Source organism: Prionailurus bengalensis, chromosome D2, assembly GCF_016509475.1.
Source record: "Prionailurus bengalensis isolate Pbe53 chromosome D2, Fcat_Pben_1.1_paternal_pri, whole genome shotgun sequence".
Lineage (NCBI taxonomy): Eukaryota > Metazoa > Chordata > Mammalia > Carnivora > Felidae > Prionailurus > Prionailurus bengalensis.
In genome coordinates, this window is record NC_057351.1 from 17,073,435 (window position 1) to 17,092,671 (window position 19,237).

Consider the following 19,237-nt stretch of genomic DNA (forward strand, 5'->3'; position numbering starts at 1 on the left):
TGAGATAGAGCCCAGCATGGGGCTCTGCATTTACAGTGTGGAACCTGCTTGGGATTCTCTCTCTTTCTCCCTGCTCCTCCCCGAATCACCCCCCCCCCACACACACACTCTCTCTCTCTCTTTCTTTCTCCCTCTCTCTCTCTCAAAATAAATAAACTTTTAGAAAAACTCATGGAGCTGACCACTTCAAAGTGATGAGTTTATTTTATATAAGTTATATCCGTGTTGGTTTTCCACTGCAGTAGCAAATCACCACAATCCTAACAGCTTAGAACACCCATTGGGCTCACAGTTCTGCAAGTCAGAAGTCTGGTAATCTGTGGCTGAGTTCTCGGTTCAGGGCATCCCAAGGCTGAAAACATGAGATCAGCCAGGCTGAGTTCTCGTCTGGACACTCTGCAGAAGAATCCACTTCCAAGCCTATTCTTCTTAGTGACAGAATTTCATTCCTTGTAACTATAAGCATGAGGTCCCTATTTCCTTGCTGGCTGTCAGCTGGGTCAGCTCTTGGTCCCTAGAGGCCACCCATACTCCTGGCCACATGACCCTCCACATGTTCAAGCCAGCAATGTTGAATCTCTGACTTCCTACTCTGTGACCAGCCCTGCTTTCAAGGGCTCATATAAAAAGGTCAGGCCGACGTGGATAATCTCACCATTTTAAGATCAACTGTGTCATATAACATATCCTGAGTATGAGAGTAAAATCCATATTATATCAGTCCTGGGGATTATGCAGGGCAAGAATTCCTGGAGGCCATCATAGAATTCTGCCCACACCATACTTGAATAAATCTTTCTTCAAAAATTAAATTTCATGTAATTATACATTTAACATGTTGCCTTTTTGAAAAGGATAAAATTATTTAAATTTGGGACTGCCCCAGAAAATCTGGTATATATCGTTGCCATATGATCTAGTTATTTTCCTGGTACATATGTTAGGATAGGAGAGAGGGGGACTGAGAGAACATATTTTGAGTGTCTACCATGTGCCAGACACATGCTAGACATTTTACATAAATAAAGCATCAAAGGGCCTCCGATTCAAAGGAAATGATAGGAGTGGAGATAGAGGGGAAGGGAAGGCAGGCACAACTTCCAATGCATGGACTTGAGAGCAGAAATGTCAGAAAACAAAGCTGGGTCATTCAGGGATTCTGTTTCTAACAAGAAAAAGAAGGAACATGAACAAAGGGGTGATAGAGACAAAGCTGTAAGTAGCCCCCATCAAGGTGTCTTGGGGGAGGGGTGGCAGAGTTTCTCAATGGAGTGTCTTCAATGGGCTGAGGGTACCAGGGGTCAGGGGAGGCCAGAGAAGCTTCCCCTCCTACCCCCACAATCGACACCCATGTCCTCATTTTTGAAGTGCGCTCTCAGGGGAAAAGGTTGAGAAACGCCGGTCTGGATGTTAAGACAAGGCTCCTGCAGAAGCAAGAAACAATACCAAGAAGCTAGGCAGAACAGAATCGTGCCTCGCAAAGAAGGGTTCTGGAGTGGGGTCTGTCCTTCAATCCTTCAGAAGTGTTTGGCGCATCTTTTCTAAGCTATAAAACCACAGAAATATCTGGGATTTAGCTGTTGGAGGACCAAGAGCCATTGACACGTAGGCCAGAGAGGAAGGAACCTGACAAGGACTATGAAGGACTCCAGAGACTCCAGAATGGGAAGCAGGTTTAATGGTCAGCTTCCTGCTGCTGCTGCTGCTGCCTGGCCCAACTGTTCCTAAGGCCCCTACAGGTGTCACTACTAACGCATTAGCCTACACAATGAGCCCTGTCCATCCTGAGGTAAGCTAGCCAAGGTGAGGTGCCATGATGGAAAGGGTGAATGGATGCAATTCTGGAATGAGATGCACTGGAAAACCCTTCCTGACTCCACCACTTACCAGTTCTGAGCACTTAGGCAAACCATGAAAATTCTCTGTGTCTATGTCCACATCTGTATTTCGGGACTGCTGGTAGGGCACTCCTAAGGTGGTTGTGAGCAGGACCTCACTGTTGCTGTCTGCCACAACCCCGGAAAGTGGTGGGCACTCAGTAAATGGAGAGCTTGGGTACACCTGATGGAGAGTTCTGACAGTCATGTGGCCTGGGGGTGTGGCGCCCTTTGGAGACACGGGAGATGACATAACTGCCCCCTGCTGGGTTGGCTCATCTGTATGTCTGCACCTTATTCCCTACCCAGCCCTTGCCTGCCCTCTTTCCTCTTCCCTGGGGGTGGGACCCCGTCCCCTGTCCTTGTGGCTGCTCACTAGTGTTCTCCTTTCAGTAAGACCATCACTCAGAACCATCGGGACACTTGCTGCACCTTGACCTCACTCCATTGCTGATTTATATCCCTCAGTTCCACGGTGGGGACGTTTCCATACCTGTTGGGACTTTTGGTACTCTGCTGGTGGATGTAATTTAGGAGGTCTTTTCTATACAGGATCAGCGCCCCTGACCCTGGTTTCTCTCCCTCCTCCTCTATCTTGCCTTGCCAGATCTCAAATTGGTTTAGTCTGTCAACTACAACTACAAGAAGCAAATGAAGATGACACCAATATATCTAAGTACCAGCAGGTCCCCCATTCACCCTGGAAGGGGCATTGGGTGGTGAAGGAGAGAAGAGGCTGCCAGGGGTGGACAGGCAGGGGAAGCACATTCCAGGTGGAGCAAATCAGCCCAGGTGTGCTGGGGGGCAGGGAAGCATGGGGTGGGGGTGGGGGGATGGAAAGGCACCATCCAAGAGAGCCACCAATGACTTGGATCTCCTCCTCCCACCAACCCCTCAAAGCTGCCCTGTCCCTAGATACTGATGGGGTTTTGGGGTCATGGGGGGGAGGTTCAGAGCTGACGGCCAAGAAAGAATTCTTGGTGATGTCTTTGGTGCCAAAAGGTGTCACAGGAATGGGACCCGTGAACCGGAAGAGCTGCCCTGGGACCATGAAGAGAGACTGGTTATATTACTATGGAGTTGGGAGAGGTAAAGTCAAGGGAAAGTTTCCAAAGGGACTTTCATATGCTAGAGAAGACTCCCAGGTTACTGGAGGCCCAGTTGTGGTCAAGCTAAGGTTGTTCTTCCCTCTAGCAAAGCATTAGCATCGAGACAGTAGGGAGTTCCTGGAGAAATGCTACACTCTGCCGGCCTCTAGTATTTGTCAATGGTTTCCTGTCTCACATTCAGGTCCTTCATCCGTTTCGAGTTTATTTTTGTGTACGGTGTAAGAAAGTGGTCTAGTTTCATTCCTCTGTGTGTTGCTGTCCAGTTCTCCCAGCACCATTTGTTAAACAGACTGTCTTTTTTCCAAAACCAATTTGACAATAAATTATATTCAATAAAAAAAAAAAAGTATTTGTCAAAGCTCTGTAGGTTATACGGAAATTTAATTTTTTTCTGCCATTTCCTTCTGCTTTTGTTTCCCACATCAGTCACTGCTTTGCCTGTCCCCAGGCTTTTCTATTTTAGAAAGTCATACCATCAACCACCCAGGTGCTCAAGCAAAAAACCCAGCACTCACCCTGGGTTCCTCACCTTCCTCTACCTTCCAATTCACCACCAAGTCCTGTTGGCTCTACTCGTGAAGTTAGTCCCTCATCAGCTGCCCCCTCTCCCCTAATTCCATCCTCACTCCTCTGGTCCAGGCTACTATTGTTGTTCCCCTGGACTATCCCAGACTTTCCTAACTCCTCTTTCTCGCTTCGTTCTCACCTCCGTAATCCTTTCTTTTATTCGGCAGCTGCAGCGATCAAAACACGCACATGTTCACACACTCACACCCTGTATCACTCTTATCACTGCTTAAAATCCTTCTATGGCTTCCCCTGCTCTTCCAATATATTTCAACTTCCCTTTAGGGCCACACGTATTAGGAGGACACAGCCAGCACGCTCAGACTTCGTCTCCTGTCCCCCCGCCCTTTGCTTACTGGCCTCCTTCTTGCTGTCCCAGAGCCCTGCAAGGAAGCCTTTTCTTATCTCCCACCCCAGCACTGGAGGCTCCCCTACACCCGCCTGGTTCCTGGAGAGCTTTCTCCAACTATCCATATAAGGAGCACAGACCCTCCACCAAACTGCTATTTATCCCGTGTGGGTTCTTTTTTTTTTTTTTTTCCTTTTAAAGAATGTTTCACAATCTGCAATTATTTTGCTTTCTGTTTATTTACTTTTCTGTGGTTTGCTCCCTGACCAGAAGCTATGGTTTGGAGGACAGATCATGCCGGTCTAATTCAGTTCTAGTCAGAGCCTGGCACATGGTGTGGCTCTTAGCAGGTCCTAAGCAATGTTTGTTAAGGAATGAATGCATGAATTAGGAAAGGGAAGTGAGCTAGATGAAATGCTGGACCTGGGGGCTTGTTCAGGGCATGTGAGTAGCCTAGTTCTTGAATCCAAGGAGGGGCTGGGGGCACAGTCTGGGAGGAAGGAGGGCCTCTCTCAGGCTTGGGAGGGTGCCAGGGCAAGTGCTAGGGCTGTGAATGCCCACACCTCCCATGGGGACAGAGAACGGCACCCTCCCATGTTGTCTCTGGAGCAGGAACCAGGCAAGGGGTACCGTAGAGACAAGTACAGAGGCCGGGTCAGCCAGACAGCCTGCAGCCCCAGAGATTAGAACTCAGCCCCACAGTACCCACCAAGCAGTTTCGCCCCAGAATCCGCCTCTGTCATTTGCTAGACATTCCAAAACATTCTGCTCACCCTTCTCTGTGGCCTCCAGCAGCGGCAAACTCATAAAGGCCTCTTTCACCATACACACATGCATTGTATGTACGGGCTTCGGGCTATTTAAGCACGGCCTGGAACTGGCTGTATTTCAAAGATGAAGGGATTCTGGTATTTATAGCTTTAGTGAGGGCTTTGGGCCCTTTGGGTGGAAAACACTACGTAAACATCGGCTCTTGGAGCTCAGTTGTCTATATGTTCCTGCATATAAAGTGCAGTTTAATAGCATTTCTCACTGCAACCCTTGTAGTTCAAGTTGTAACGTCCTCCCTGTGGCCAGCGCACAGCTCCTTCCTCTGTGTACCCCTGTGGTCCTCACGCAGATCCCTCTCAAGCTGCACTGTGAAGGCGTTCTCAGGATTCACGCATTGTGCTTCTCATTTCCAAGGAAATGAACAAATTCTCGTTAAGTGGAAGAGTGTGTAGCCCCGAAAGCCAGAAGTCAAATTTCTGGATCTGCCATCTCTTGTTCCTTTTCCCCATTAGCATGTTTTGGAAAAATCTCATCACCACTATGAGCCCCAGGCACCCTGTCTGCATGCTGGGCTCAGAAATGATCTGCATGAAATTATTGTGACGAATGTGGGGGAAGCGTTCCTAAAAATGCTAGGTATCTTCGCTACCAATGCTCTGTTCACCAAGCTTGCAAAAAAAGAAGAGAAGGAAGGGAAAGAATGTAAGACATGAGTTGAGGCTGCTGAAGAAGAGCCAAAAGAAAAGGATATTTGAAATGTCAATGGCCAAAGGTATTGGGGGGGGGGGGGAGGCTGCCAAAAGGAGTAGATGAGTCATCGGGGGAAAGGAAACCTCCTTGTTGGCCAGAACATAAAGTCACAGGACAACTTGTTGAAGGTTTTAAGCCTTCTGGAATATTTATAGTAAAGAGAAGAGATCAGTAATTTGGCCAAAAAACCACACACGAAGCCTCCGTCTCAAGTTGGGGAACAAGCTGCATTTTGAGATGGGAAGAGTCCACCTCGGTGGCTGAGGGCCATACATGCTTCCATTAACTAAAAGCTCAGGATGTTTTAGGGTGTTACAGTCCTTATCTTATCTAAACATTGCAAACAGTGCTAGAAAATAGGTATCATCATCCCTATTTTATAGATGCACAAACTAAGGCTCAGAAATGATTGAATTTTTCTTCTTCTTATAAAGTCACAGAGCTGGTATTTGCTAGCCCACAATTTCCCTTCCCTACCCCACTGTGGAGTAATAAGAGGCAGCCTGGCGTAGTGAAAATGGCATGGATTCTGGAATCAGACAGGCTTAAATTATCTCACATCTTTGGGGTTTAATTTCTTCATCTGTAAAAATTGGGATCATTTCTCAACAAAGCAGTAACAAATGAAATTCAACAACACACGGAAAGAATTAGACGCCATTACCAAATGGGATTTAGTCTTGGAATGCAGGGATTGTCCAACATATAAAAACCCATCAATGTCAAACACAACGTTCACAGAATAAAGGAGGAAAAAAAGGATATCATTGTCTCAATGGATGCCAAAAAAAGCAATTGACAAAATCTAACACGCTTTTATGATAAAAGCAGTCAATACACTAGGAATAGAAGCAAACTACCTTACCTCAGTATAATAAAAGTCATATATGAAAAACCCACAGACAACATCATACTCAATAGTGAAGGACTGAAAGCTTTTCCTCCAAGATAAAGAACAAGACAAAGATGTACACTTATACCACTTCTATTTAACAGGACTGGGAGTCCTAGCCAGAGCAATTAGGCAAGAAAAATAAGTAAAAAGCATACAAACTGGAAAAGAAGAAGTAAAATGATCTCTGTTTGCGGATGACATGATCTTATATGTAGAAAGCCATAAAGATTATGCACACTCATGGACACATACAAAACTGTTAAACTAATAAATGAATACAGAAAAGTTGCAGGATACAAAATCAACACACAAAAATCAATTGCATTTCTATGCACTGACAATGAATAATCCAAAAAGGAGTTTAAAAGAACAATTCTACATACAATTGTAACAAAAGGAATAAAATACTTAGGAATTAACTTAACCAAAGAGGCGAAAGACTTGTGCACTGAAAACTACAGAATGGAGCTGAAAGAAATTAAAGAAGATACAAATAAGTGAAAAGACATCCCATATCCATAGATTGGAAGACTTAATACTATTGTTAAGATGTCTACTACTCAAAGCCATTGAACAAAGATTCAATGTCATCCCTAGTAAAAGCTTAATGGCAGTTTTTGAAGAAATAGAAAAATTTACCTTAAAATCAATATGGAATCTTAAGGGACCATAAATAGATAAAATAATCTTGAAAGAGAACAAAGCTGGAGGAGTCACATTTCTTGATTTCAAGACTCACTACAAAGCTATAGTAATCAAAACAGTGTGGTAATGGCAGAAAGTCAGACATATGAGCGAGGAAATAGACTGACGCATTCAGAAAGAAACTCCTGCAAATGTGGTCAAAGGATTTTCAACAAGGGTGCCAAGACCATTCAATGCAGAAAAAGAAATCTTTTCATTAAATGATACTGGGAAAACTGGATATTTACAGGCAAGAAGAATGAAGTTGGACCCTTACCTTATACCATATATAAGAATTAACTCAAAATGGATCAAAGACTTAAACTTAATGGCTAAAACTGTAAAACTCTTAGAAAAAACTGAAGAAAAGCTTCATGATATTGGATTTGACAATGATTTTTTTTGATCTGACATTAAAAGCACAAGAAACAAAATTAAAAAAATAGATAAGTTGAACAATACCAAAATTAAAAACATCATCAAATGACAAAATTAATGGAGTGAAAAGGCAGCCAGTGGAATGGGAGTTGATCGGATATCGTATATCTGATAAGAGGTTAATATCCAGAATGTATAAAGAATTCTTTTTTTAAATGCTAATTTATTTTTGAGAGAGTCAGAAAGTGAGTGCTGGAGGGACAGAGAAAGGAGGAGACATAGAATCTGAAGCAGGCTCCAGGCTCCGAGCCATCAGCACAGAGCCCGACATGGGGTTCAAACTCACAAACCGTGAGATCATGACCTGAGCCGAAGTCAGACCCCAACCGACTGAGCCAGAATGTGTAAAGAATTCTTAAAACTCAACAACAAAAAACAATTTTATTCAAGAACAGGCGAAGGTCTCAAACAGACATTTCTCCAAAGAAAATATACAAGCGGCCAATAAACACATGCAAAGATGCTCAATACTAGACATTAGGGAAATGCAAATCAAAACCATAATGAGATAGCACCATACTCCCATTTTAAAAAAGGTAATAAGGAAATAACAAGTTTTGGCAAGGATGTGAAGAAATTGGAACCTTTGTGTACTGTTGGTGGGAATAGAAAATACTATATTATAGCCACAATGGAAAACAGTGCAGTGGTACATCAAAAAATTAAACAGAAAGTTAAACCCTCTGGAGTCCATCCATGGATGAATGTATAAACAAAACGTGATATATACACACAATGGAATATTATTCAGCCTTTAAGACTAGGGAATTCTGACACAGGCTACCACATGGATGGACCTCAAAGACTTCATGCTAAGCGAAATAAGCCAGTCACTAAAAGACAAATACTGTGTGATTCAGGTATCCTGAGAAGTCAAATTCACAGAGGCAAAAAATAGAATAGCTGTCGCCAGGGTCTGGGGGAAGTGGGCAATGGAAGTTAGTGTTTAATGGATGCAGAGTTTCAGTTTGGGAAGATGAGAAGAGTTCTAGCTGGATGGTTGCACAACAGTGTTAATGTACTAAATGCCACAGAGCTATAGGCTGAAAAGTGATTAAGATGGTTATGTGTTATTTTACCACAATTAAATAATTGGGATAGTAACCTGTAATTTGCAGGGTTGTTTTGAATTCTGTGGGAAAGTCTTTCCTCATTCCCTGGCACATGATAGGTGTTCAGTATGTGCTAAATTTCTTTCCTTTCTTTTTTTTTTTAACGTTTTATTTTTAATTTTTGAGACAGAGAGAGACAGAGCATGAATGGGGGAGGGTCAGAGAGAGAAGGAGACACAGAATCTGAAACAGGCTCCAGGCTCTGAGCTGTTAGCACAGAGCCCAACGTGGGGCTCGAACTCACGGACCACAAGATCATGACCTGAGCTGAAGTCGGAGGCTCAACAAACTGAGCCACCCAGGTGCCCCTCCTTTCTTTTTTTTAAAAAAAATTGTGTGTGTGTGTGTGTGTGTGTGTGTGTGTACACACAGAATTTTTTTTTAGTTTCAAAAGAGAGAGATAGAGTGTATGTGAGCAGGGGAGGAGCAGAGGAAGAGACAGAGAGAGAGAGAGAGAGAGAGAGAATCTAAGCAGGTTCCATGCTCAGCGTAGAGCCTGATGTGGGGCTTGATCCCACGACCTTGCGATCATGACCTGAGCTGAAATCAAGAGTTGGACGCTCAACTGTTGGAGCCACCCAGGCGCCCCTCATTCCTTTCTTTTAACAGTGAAGATAGCCCTCATCTGGAGCTCTCCATGACATGATTTAAGAAAACTAACTGTTTTCTTTGTTATTTTTATCGGTAGTCCTCCCATGAGGTCCAGTCTGTGTCTCAAGGGAGTACCCCACATTCAAGGAGCACCAGAATGTGCAGATGACAGCCAAGCTGCTCAGACTCTGCTCATACTGCATGGGTGTTGAGTGGTACCCATTGGACTAGAAAATCTGCCACCAGAATGAGAGCCAAGCTGACAGCTGCTTAGTCCCGGGCTTCTCAGCCAAAGATGGGCTGGGATTCTAAAAATCCTCAGAGGGAACTGAGGTGAACACACCGTGGGAGGCAGAGCTGCCTAGATCAAGGTCCGGGGATTTGATTGTCTGCCTTTCTCCTGGAGAGGCCGGTGATGTTGGAAGACCTGAGACTGATGTCTCAACCAGCACGTACAGCCACTTTCTCTGAGGGGGAGGCTACCAAGAGGGAGGCCACTAGAAATCATTTGCCTACGAGGTCTTCTTGGGTCTGTTTTCTAGGAATACTACACACACATTGCTGTACACAAACGTGCTACACACATTTGATCACATTGCTTTCTTGATTTGGTGTATTAGTCAGCCTGGGCAGCTATAACAAAATCCCACACAGACTGAGGGGCTTAATCAACAGAATTAATTTCTCACTGTTCTAGAGTCTGGGAAGTCCAAGGTCAAGGTTGGCTCATCTGCGGCCTCCTCTCTAGGTTTGGAGGTGGCTGCTATCTCACTGTGTGATCACATGACCTCTTCTTTGTGCTCAAGTGGGGAGGGTGGGGGAGCAAGGCCTCTGGTGTTATCTTCTTAGAAGGATACAAATTCCATTGGATCAGGGCCCTGCCCTTCTGACCTCATTTAACCTTGACGACTTCCTTAGAGGTTCCAATTCCAAATACAACCACACTGGGGGTTAAAGCTTCAACATACGAATTTGGCGGGGGGTGGGGGGGCACAGACATTCGGTCCATGACACTGGCAACCCCAGGAACACGTAGCAAAACCACTGCTCCAGGGAGGCGAACATATTGTCCTCATGACATTAGGAGGCCCATGCAGACCCACAGTAGCCCTTCTGGCAAATGATGTGTGTGAGGCTCTGGCTTAGGAACTCCCTTTGCACTAAGCAGAAGGTAATTAATGCTGAAAGAAGTAGCAGATAAAGCCTGGAATTCAAGAGTCCGGAGACCTAATCCAAAATGTAATAACTCTGGACACAACATAAGTCTTCAGAACCTCAGCATCCTCATCTCTAGAAGGGGGAAAATTATATCTGCCCTGTATTTGGTTGTTGGGAATGGGATGCGATGTCGGCACCACGAAAGGCTCCCTAAGTTTAACAACTGGTCCAAAATTTCAGGCAATTGCTTCGGATTCTATGTCTCCCTCTCTCTGTGCCCCTCCCCCACTCACACTCTGTCTTTCTCTCTCTAAAAATAAACAAACATTAAAAGAAAAGTGAAAAAAAAAAAACAACCTTGCAGGCAATCATGATCGTGGTATGGTACACATGACATGAAATTAACCATTTTAGCCATTTGTAAGTGTGGAATTTAGCGGCATTAGATACGTCCATATTCCGTTCCGCTGTCGTAACCTTCACCGCTAGCTGGGCACAGATCTTTTTCGTCATCCCAGACTGAAACTCTGTCCGTCTTCAGCACAGCACCCTCTTCCCCCTTCCTCCCAGACTCTTGAAGCAACCGTACTACATTGCCTCCATGCTAAACACTACTGTAGACACTTCATAAGTGGAATCGCTCAGCATTTGTCTTTTTATGACTGGCTTATACCACTTAGCAAAATGTCTTCAAATTTCTTCCATGGTTGTAGCCCGTGTCAGAATTTCTTTCCTTCTTACAGCTGAATGATATTCCATTGTAAGGGTACGCCATGTTTCGTTTATCTATGTATCTGTCAGTGGACACATGGGTTGTTTCCACCTTTTGGCTATGTTGTGACTAATGCCCCTAGGAACACGAGTGTACAAATATTTGTTTCAGTTCCTGCTTTTAATTCTTTGGGGCATATATCTAGGAGTGGAATTGCTGGATCGTATGATAACTCTATGTTTAAATTTTAAGCAACTGCCATACTCTTTTCCACAGAGGCTGCCCTATTTTTACATTACCACCAGCAATTTACAAGGGTTCAAATTTCCTCCACATCCTCACCAACGCTCACTATTTTCTGTTTTTCTTGTTTGTTTGTTTGCTTGTTTGTTTGTTTGGTTTGTCGATAATGGGTGTGAGATGGTATCTCATGGTTTTGTTTGCATTTCCCTAATTAATGTCTGATAGTGTTGGGCATTTTTCCCTGTGTTTACTGATCCCTCGTGCATCATCTTTGGAGAAACGTCTACTCAAGTCCATTTTGGGGCTGGTTGTTTCGGTGGTTGTTGGTTTGGGGCATTTTTTAAATTCAATAACTGTTTAGTTAGTATTTACCATGCAAGCCCTCAGTTCAGGGATAAATACAAAGATGAATAAGACACTGGCTCCCTAGAACTTAACGCTTAACACTGTAGTGTTACAGTATTCACACCGTGGGGAGAATGTGTGTGAACAACTTACTCAGGACAGAGAGCGTGGAGTAAATACGGCCCTCCCACCGTAGGGGGGAAGGGAAGTCCAGGAGAACAGGGTAGGCTCCATTTGGAAGAAGGTGACATTTGGCCTGGTGGGAAAGGGTAATTGGGATTTCAACAGACAGAGATGGGACAGGGAAACAGGGCACAGAGAACATGCGAGCAGAGGAAAAGTCTAGACCAGATTTAGTTATGTTTATTTACTAGTTAAGATGTTTGACAGTGACATTTGACTCAAATAGACTTAAATAAAATGAGAGATTTATTGGCATGTGTAATGAAAATGCCAGAAGAACTGACCTCAGATGTTGGTTGCTGAATCTGGGGATATAAAAGAGATGATCAAGTCTCTGTGCTGTCTACATCTCTTGTGAATCCTGGCCTCACATTTTGTAATCACGGATACTTTTGTAATCCTCCCCCAATTCCCATCCAGGGATGACTTGACTGGCTGGGCCTGGCTGCCCTCCCGATTCTGTCAAACGCTGGGCCCCCAGGCTGGAGCAGTGGGTTGACTAGATAGTCCTGACTCCCATGCCTGTGTGGCTAAGTCATTCTCATGGAGAATATGGCTGCGCACATTAAAGCGAGGGCCTAGGGCAAGCAGAAGGAGGAGGGAATGCAGAGGAGATGAGAACATCAAATGTTAGCTACAGACGAGTTCTTTGGATGTGTTGTGGTGAGTTTTCTTAAGCAAGCTGAGACGAACTGTTGTCCGATTCTGTAGGAAAGGGCAAGAAAGGAAAGTCTGGGAAATCTGCTTTTTCTGGTATTAAGTGATGGCTAGGCCATGCCCCAGTTCCCAAGACCTGTCTGTTTTCTCACTGGGTATGCGCACATACAGGCATGTACACATGCACACACACTCACATGTGCACGCTCCCACGCTCAGCTTACCACCATCCCCTTCCCCCATCTCCTCCATATCACACAGGAGAAGCTTAGAACAGCATTTTCCAGAATCCTCCTCCACATAGGGTTCTGGTCAGAGTTTTCTAGTAAGAGGCGCTCATGAGACTTAGCAGACAGAAGAGAAGAAATAATTATTGTCTGGAAGCATCTGTAGGCAGACCCAGGGTTCACAGCAGTGTCTGGGCAAGTTCCTGCCAACCACCGTTTTGGGGATACAGGCAGCTGAGAGAGTTTGCAGCCACTTCTGTGAATCACTCATCTGTGCTGCAGGCTAACATGGAGTGGGAGCTTCCAGAAGGTTCTTGATCGTGGAAGCATCTCCTTGGCAAACTTCTTGAGAATCTCCCTGTTGTGGATAGAGATAAATGGGAGGGTAACCCCAAAGATCTTGAGATTCTTAATGATTTTGGGGTGAGTTCTTGAAAACCACTGCTTGGCTGTGCAGGCTGAGATGACACACTTTTTTGCCTGATGGTCCATCTTCCATTCTTTCCAACGGCTGTGTGGTCCTCCTATTCCATGACATAAAACCCTGCATCCTGGAGTACAGGGAAGGCTTCCATTACCCTGACAAAACGTTAACTGATAATATGGCCAGAGGGGAGCCAGTCCACTGATAGCCTGGGCCAGCAGAGTCTACTTTCCTGGGAATGTGCCACCGGGACAAGGGCATTCCTAGTGGTTGGTGGAGAACTTTTAGAGGACCCAATGAGTCATTTTCTTCTAGAAGTAAAGAAACTGAGTCTTTGGAGAGAATAGTCAAGTAGATGCTCAGAGGAAAGCAGAGAGGAGGCACCGAGAACTTCCAAAAAAGCACCAGAGAGGAACTTTCTGTGGCTTCCCAAGCCTGGGTTCCAGTCCCAAGTCTTGTACTTGCACTTGGTTCTATGAATATTCCTGGGTCATTTCACTCATTTCTGTTCATTTTGTGTAATTTGGAGAGAGTCTGCATGGTTTTCAACCCAAAGAGCCTTGACTAGGACTTGAGAAGATCTGGGATTACTCTTTCTGATTACGAATTGACCCAGCCCTGGGTAAATATTAATTATTTACTTAAGGGCCACCTACAGTCGATTCCTGGACGAAGTACAACTACTGAAATAATTTATGTTTAGTGAGGTAATCACCTACTGTCAAATCTTAAAAAAATTTTTTTGGAGAGGAGCCAAGATGGTGGAACAGCATGGAAGTTTCTTGTGTGTCTCGCATCCATGAAATACAGCCAGACCAACACTAAACCATCCTACGCACCTAGAAAACTGATTGGAGGATGAACACAACAATCTGCACAACCTGAACCACAGAACTCAGCAGGTACGCGGCGCGGAGAGGTGAACTGGGGGAGGGAGAGAAGCTGCTGAGGGCAGGGCTTTTGTGGGCGGAGAGAGGACAGAGATGGGGGGGGGAAATACGGGAAAAGCACCCCTCTCCAAAAGCAGCTGGAGAGAAAGTGGAAAAGTGGAAACAGCCACAGGGACTGAGCTAAAAAGGGAGAAAGGAGAGGGTTTAAATTCCATTAAGACTCTAAAGGGGGGGAGCGCAGAGTCAGAAACTCCGCAGCTCCATACCTGGCGGTGCTCTGGTGGGAAGGGCGAATCCCCAGGAGCAGAGTGGAGTCCAGGAGGTTCTCGGGCCACACGGGGAGAAACGGTTCCACTGCTGGAAGGACATTTGGCGGAGACCGTTGAAGCCACCTGGTCCCAGCAGACCCCGGAAGGCGGCCACATTCGCTGGTGCTGGGACAAGGTCCTTAAGGCTGAAGCCTGGTGCCAGATGTGTGTTGTGATTTTCCATAATCCCTGAAACGCTGCAGCTACACCATCTCGCGAACTTTTTCTGGGGCGGGTGGCACCTGGAGTCTCGGGGCACCGGCAGCAGCAGGGTCCCGCAACCGATCCTGGGTGCAGCCGACACTCGGCCATTGCTCATTCAGCCATTGCTCGGTGAGACCCTCTCACAGAGGGGCGGAACGGGTCAAAGCCGCAGTCCTTCGGAAGTAAGGGGCTGGGGAAAACAGCCGCATCTGACACAAAACTCGGGAGAGAGGTACTGCCTGGGGCCTGGTCACGGAGATTGAGAAAGAGGGGAGTGGACGCCAAAAATGGGTGGCGCCATTTTTTACCACTGCCGCGCATGCGCATACACACCTATGAGCGCGGCAACAATCCACCCCAGTAGGCTAGCAGCGCCATCTGGTGGAGAGGAGAGCCATTACACTCAACCCCACCCAACTGGGCCAACTTCCCTCTTCAAGAACACAAGTCTCACCGCCTGCTTAGTTTATGGACTACAAAGCGCTACATACACTGACTTCTAGGGGAAAACGAAGTAATTTCAGTCCTGCTTCAATCTGTTAGCAGGTTCATCTATTCAATTTTCTTTCTTTTTTTTTCTTTTTCTCTTTTACAATTCTTTTCTTTTTCTTGAATACAGAAAGAAAAAATTCATTTTTATTTTCAATTTTTATTAAAAATATTTTTCTTTAATTTTTATTACTATATTTTTTACTTTTGTGTAAATTTTTTCAAATTCTATTTTACTTCCATCATTTAATTTTATTCTACTTCAGTGTATGCACCTTTTCAAATTTTCAATTTCCTTTTTTTCTTTTTCTTTTTTCTATTTTCATTTCTTTTCTTTTTCTTGAATGCAGAAAGAGAAAAACTTCATTTTTACTTTCAATTTCGTTTAAAATATTTTATTTAATTTTTATTACTATATTTTTTGCTTTTATGTACATTTTTTCAAATTCTATTTTACTTCCATCATTTTATTTTAGTCTATTACAGTGTATTCACTTTTTCAAATTTTCAAAAGATTTCTTTTCTTTTTTTTTAAATCTTTTTTCTCTTTCTCTTTTCTTTTTTCTTAAATACATAAAAATAGGGGCGCCTGGGTGGCGCAGTCGGTTGGGCCTCCGACTTCAGCCAGGTCACGATCTCACGGTCCGTGAGTTCGAGCCCCGCATCGGGCTCTGGGCTGATGGCTCAGAGCCTGGAGCCTGTTTCCGATTCTGGGTCTCCCTCTATCTCTCTGCCCCTCCCCCGTTCATGCTCTGTCTCTCTCTGTCCCAAAAATGAATAAACGTTGAAAAAAAAATAAAAAAAAAATACATAAAAAGAAAAATTCATATTTATTTTTAATTTTTACTAAAAATAGTTTTCTTTAATTTTTTTCTACTATATTCTTTAATTTTGTGTATATTTTTTCAAATTCTATTTTACCCCCATCATCTCATTTTATTTAGTCTACTTCAGTGATTCATTTTTTCAAATTCTCAAACGATTTCCTTTTTTTTTTCTCCCCCCATTTTTTTTCTCTAATCTGTCCCACCACTTTCAACACCCAGACGAAAACACACCTAGGGTTTAGCATCATCTATTCAATTTGTGTGTGTGTGTGTGTGTGTGTGTGTGTGTAATTTTTAATTTTAATATTTTTTTAATTTTAATTTTTTTAATTTCAATTTTTCTACCTCATTAATTCCTTTTCTCCCTTCAAAATGAAAAAAACGAATGAATTCACCCCAAAAGAAAGAGCATGAAGAAATGACAGCCAGGGATTTAACCAACACAGGTACACACAAGATGTTGAACCAGAATTTAGAATCACGATAATAAGAATACTAGCTGGAGTCAAAAATAGATTAAAATCCCTTTCTGCAGAGATAAAACAAGTAAAAAAAAATAGCCAGAATGAAATAAAAAATGCTATAACTGAGCTGCAATCACGGACGGATGCAATGGCAGCAAGGATGGATGAGGCAGAACAGAGAATCAGCAATACAGAGGACAAACTTAGAGAATAACAAAGCAGAAAAAAAGGGAGATTAAGGCAAAAGAGCCCAATTTAAGAATTAGAGAAATCAGTGACTCATTAAAAAGGAACATCAGAATCATAGGGGTCCCAGAAGAGGAAGAGAGAGAAATAGGGGTAGAAGGGTTATGTGAGCAAATCATAGCAGAAAACTTTCCTAACCTGGGGAAAGACACAGACATCAAGATCCAGGAAGCACAGAGGACCCCCATTAGATTAAACAAAAACCAACTATCAACAAAGCATATCATAGTCAAATTCACAAAATACTCAGGCAAGGAGAGAATCATGAAAGCAGCAAGGGAAAAAAAGTCCCTAACCTACAAGGGAAGACGGATGAGGTTTTCAGCAGACCTATCCACAGAAACGTGGCAGGCCAGAAAGGAGTGGCAGGATATATTCAGTGTGCTGAATCAGAAAAACATGCAGCTACGACTTCTTTATCCAGCAAGGTTGTCATTCAAAATAGAAGGAGAGATAAAAAGTTTCCCAGACAAACAAAAATTAAAGGAGTTTGTGACCACTAAACCAGCCCTGCAAGAAATTTTAAGGGGGACTCTCTGAGGGGAGAAAAGATTAAAAAAAACAAAACAAAACAAAACTAATAAATAAAGACCAAAAGCAACAAAGACAAAAAGGACCACAGAACACCACCAGAAACTCCAACTCTACAAACATCATAATAACAATAAATTTGTATCTTTCAGTACTCACTCTAAATGTCACTGGACTCTATGCTCCAATCAAAAGACATAGGGTAAGAGAATGGATAAGAAAACAAGATCCATCTATATGCTGTTTACAAAAGACCCACTTTAGACCTAAAGACACCTTCAGATAGAAAGTAAGGGGATGGAGAACCATCTATCATGCTAATGGTCAACAAAAGAAAGCCAGAGTAGCCATACTTATATCAGACCATCTAGACTTTAAAATAAAGACTGTATCAAGAGATGCAGAAGGACATTATATCATAATCAAGGGGTCTATCCACCAAGAAGACCTAACAATTGTAAACATTTATGAGCCAAATGTGGAAACACCCAAATATATAGATCAATTAATCACAAACATAAAGAAACTTATCGATAATAATACCATAATAGTAGGAGACTTCAACACCCCACTCACAGCAATGGACAGATCATCTAATCAAAAAATCAACAAGGAAAAAATGGTTTTGAATGACACACTGGACCAGACAGATTTAACAGATACATTCAGAACATTTCATCCTAAAGCAGCAGAATATACATTCTTCTCCAGTGCACATGGAACATTCTCCAGAATAGGCCATTGGGACCAAATCAGCCCTCAGCAAGTACAAAAAGATCGAGATCCTACCATGCATATTTTCAGACCACAACGTTATGAAACTTGAAATCAACCACCAGAAAAAATTTGGAAAGGTAACAAATACTTGGAGACTGAAGAACATCCTACTAAAGAATGAATGGGTTAACCAAGCAGTTAAAGGGGAAATTAAAAAGTATATAGAAGTCAATGAAAATGATAACACCACAACCCCAAACCTCTGGGACGCAGCAAAGGGGGTCATAGGAGGAAAGTATATAGCAATCCAGGCCTTCCTAAAGAAGGAAGAAAGATCTCAGATACACAACCTAACCTTACACCTTAAGGAGCTGGAAAAAGAACAGCAAATAAAACCCCAAACCAGCAGAAGACAGGAAATAACAAAGATTCGAGCAGAAATTAATGCTATCGAAACAAAAAAAAACCCAGTAGAACAGATCAATGAAACCAGAAGCTGGTTCTCAGAAAGAATTAACAAAATTGATAAACCACTAGCCAGTTTGATCAAAAAGAAAAAGGAAAGGACCCAAATAAATAAAATCAAGAATGAAAGAGGAGAGATCACAACCAACACAACAGAAATAAAAACAATAATAAGAAAATATTATGAGCAATTATAAGCTGATAAAATGGGTAATCTGGAAGAAATGGACAAATTCCTAGAAATATGTACCCTACCAAAACTGAAACAGGAAGAAATGGAAAATTTGAACAGACCCATAACCAGTAAGGAAATCAAATTAGTAATAAAAAACCTGCCAAAAAACAAGAGTCCATGGCCAGATGGCTTTCCAGGGGAATTCTACCAAACATTTAAGGAAGAGTTAACACCTATTCTCTTGAAACTGTTCCAAAAAAATGGAGATGGAAGGAAATCTTCCAAACTCTTTCCATGAAGCCAGCATTACCTTGATTCCAAAACCAGAGACCACACTAAAAAGGAGAACTATAGACCAATTTCCCTGATGAACATGGATGCAAAAATCCTCAACAAGATATTAGCCAACCGGATCCAACAATACATTAAAAAAATTATTCACCACAACCAAGCGGGATTTATACCTGGGATGCAGGGCTGGTTCAATATCTGCAAAACAATTAACGTGATTCATCACATCAATAAAAGAAAGGACAAGAACCATATGATCCTCTCAATTGATGCAGAGAAAGCATTTGACAAGATACAGCATCCTTTCTTGATAAAAACCCTCAAGAAAGTAGGGATAGAAGGAGCATACCTCGAGATCATAAAAGCCATATATGAATGACCCAACGCTAATATCATCCTCAATGGGGAAAAACTGAGAGCTTTCCTCCTAAGGTTAGGAACAATACAGGGATGTCCACTCTCGCCACTGTTATTCAACGTAGTATTGGAAGTCATAGCCTCTGCAATCCAACAACACAAAGAAATAAAAGTCATCCAA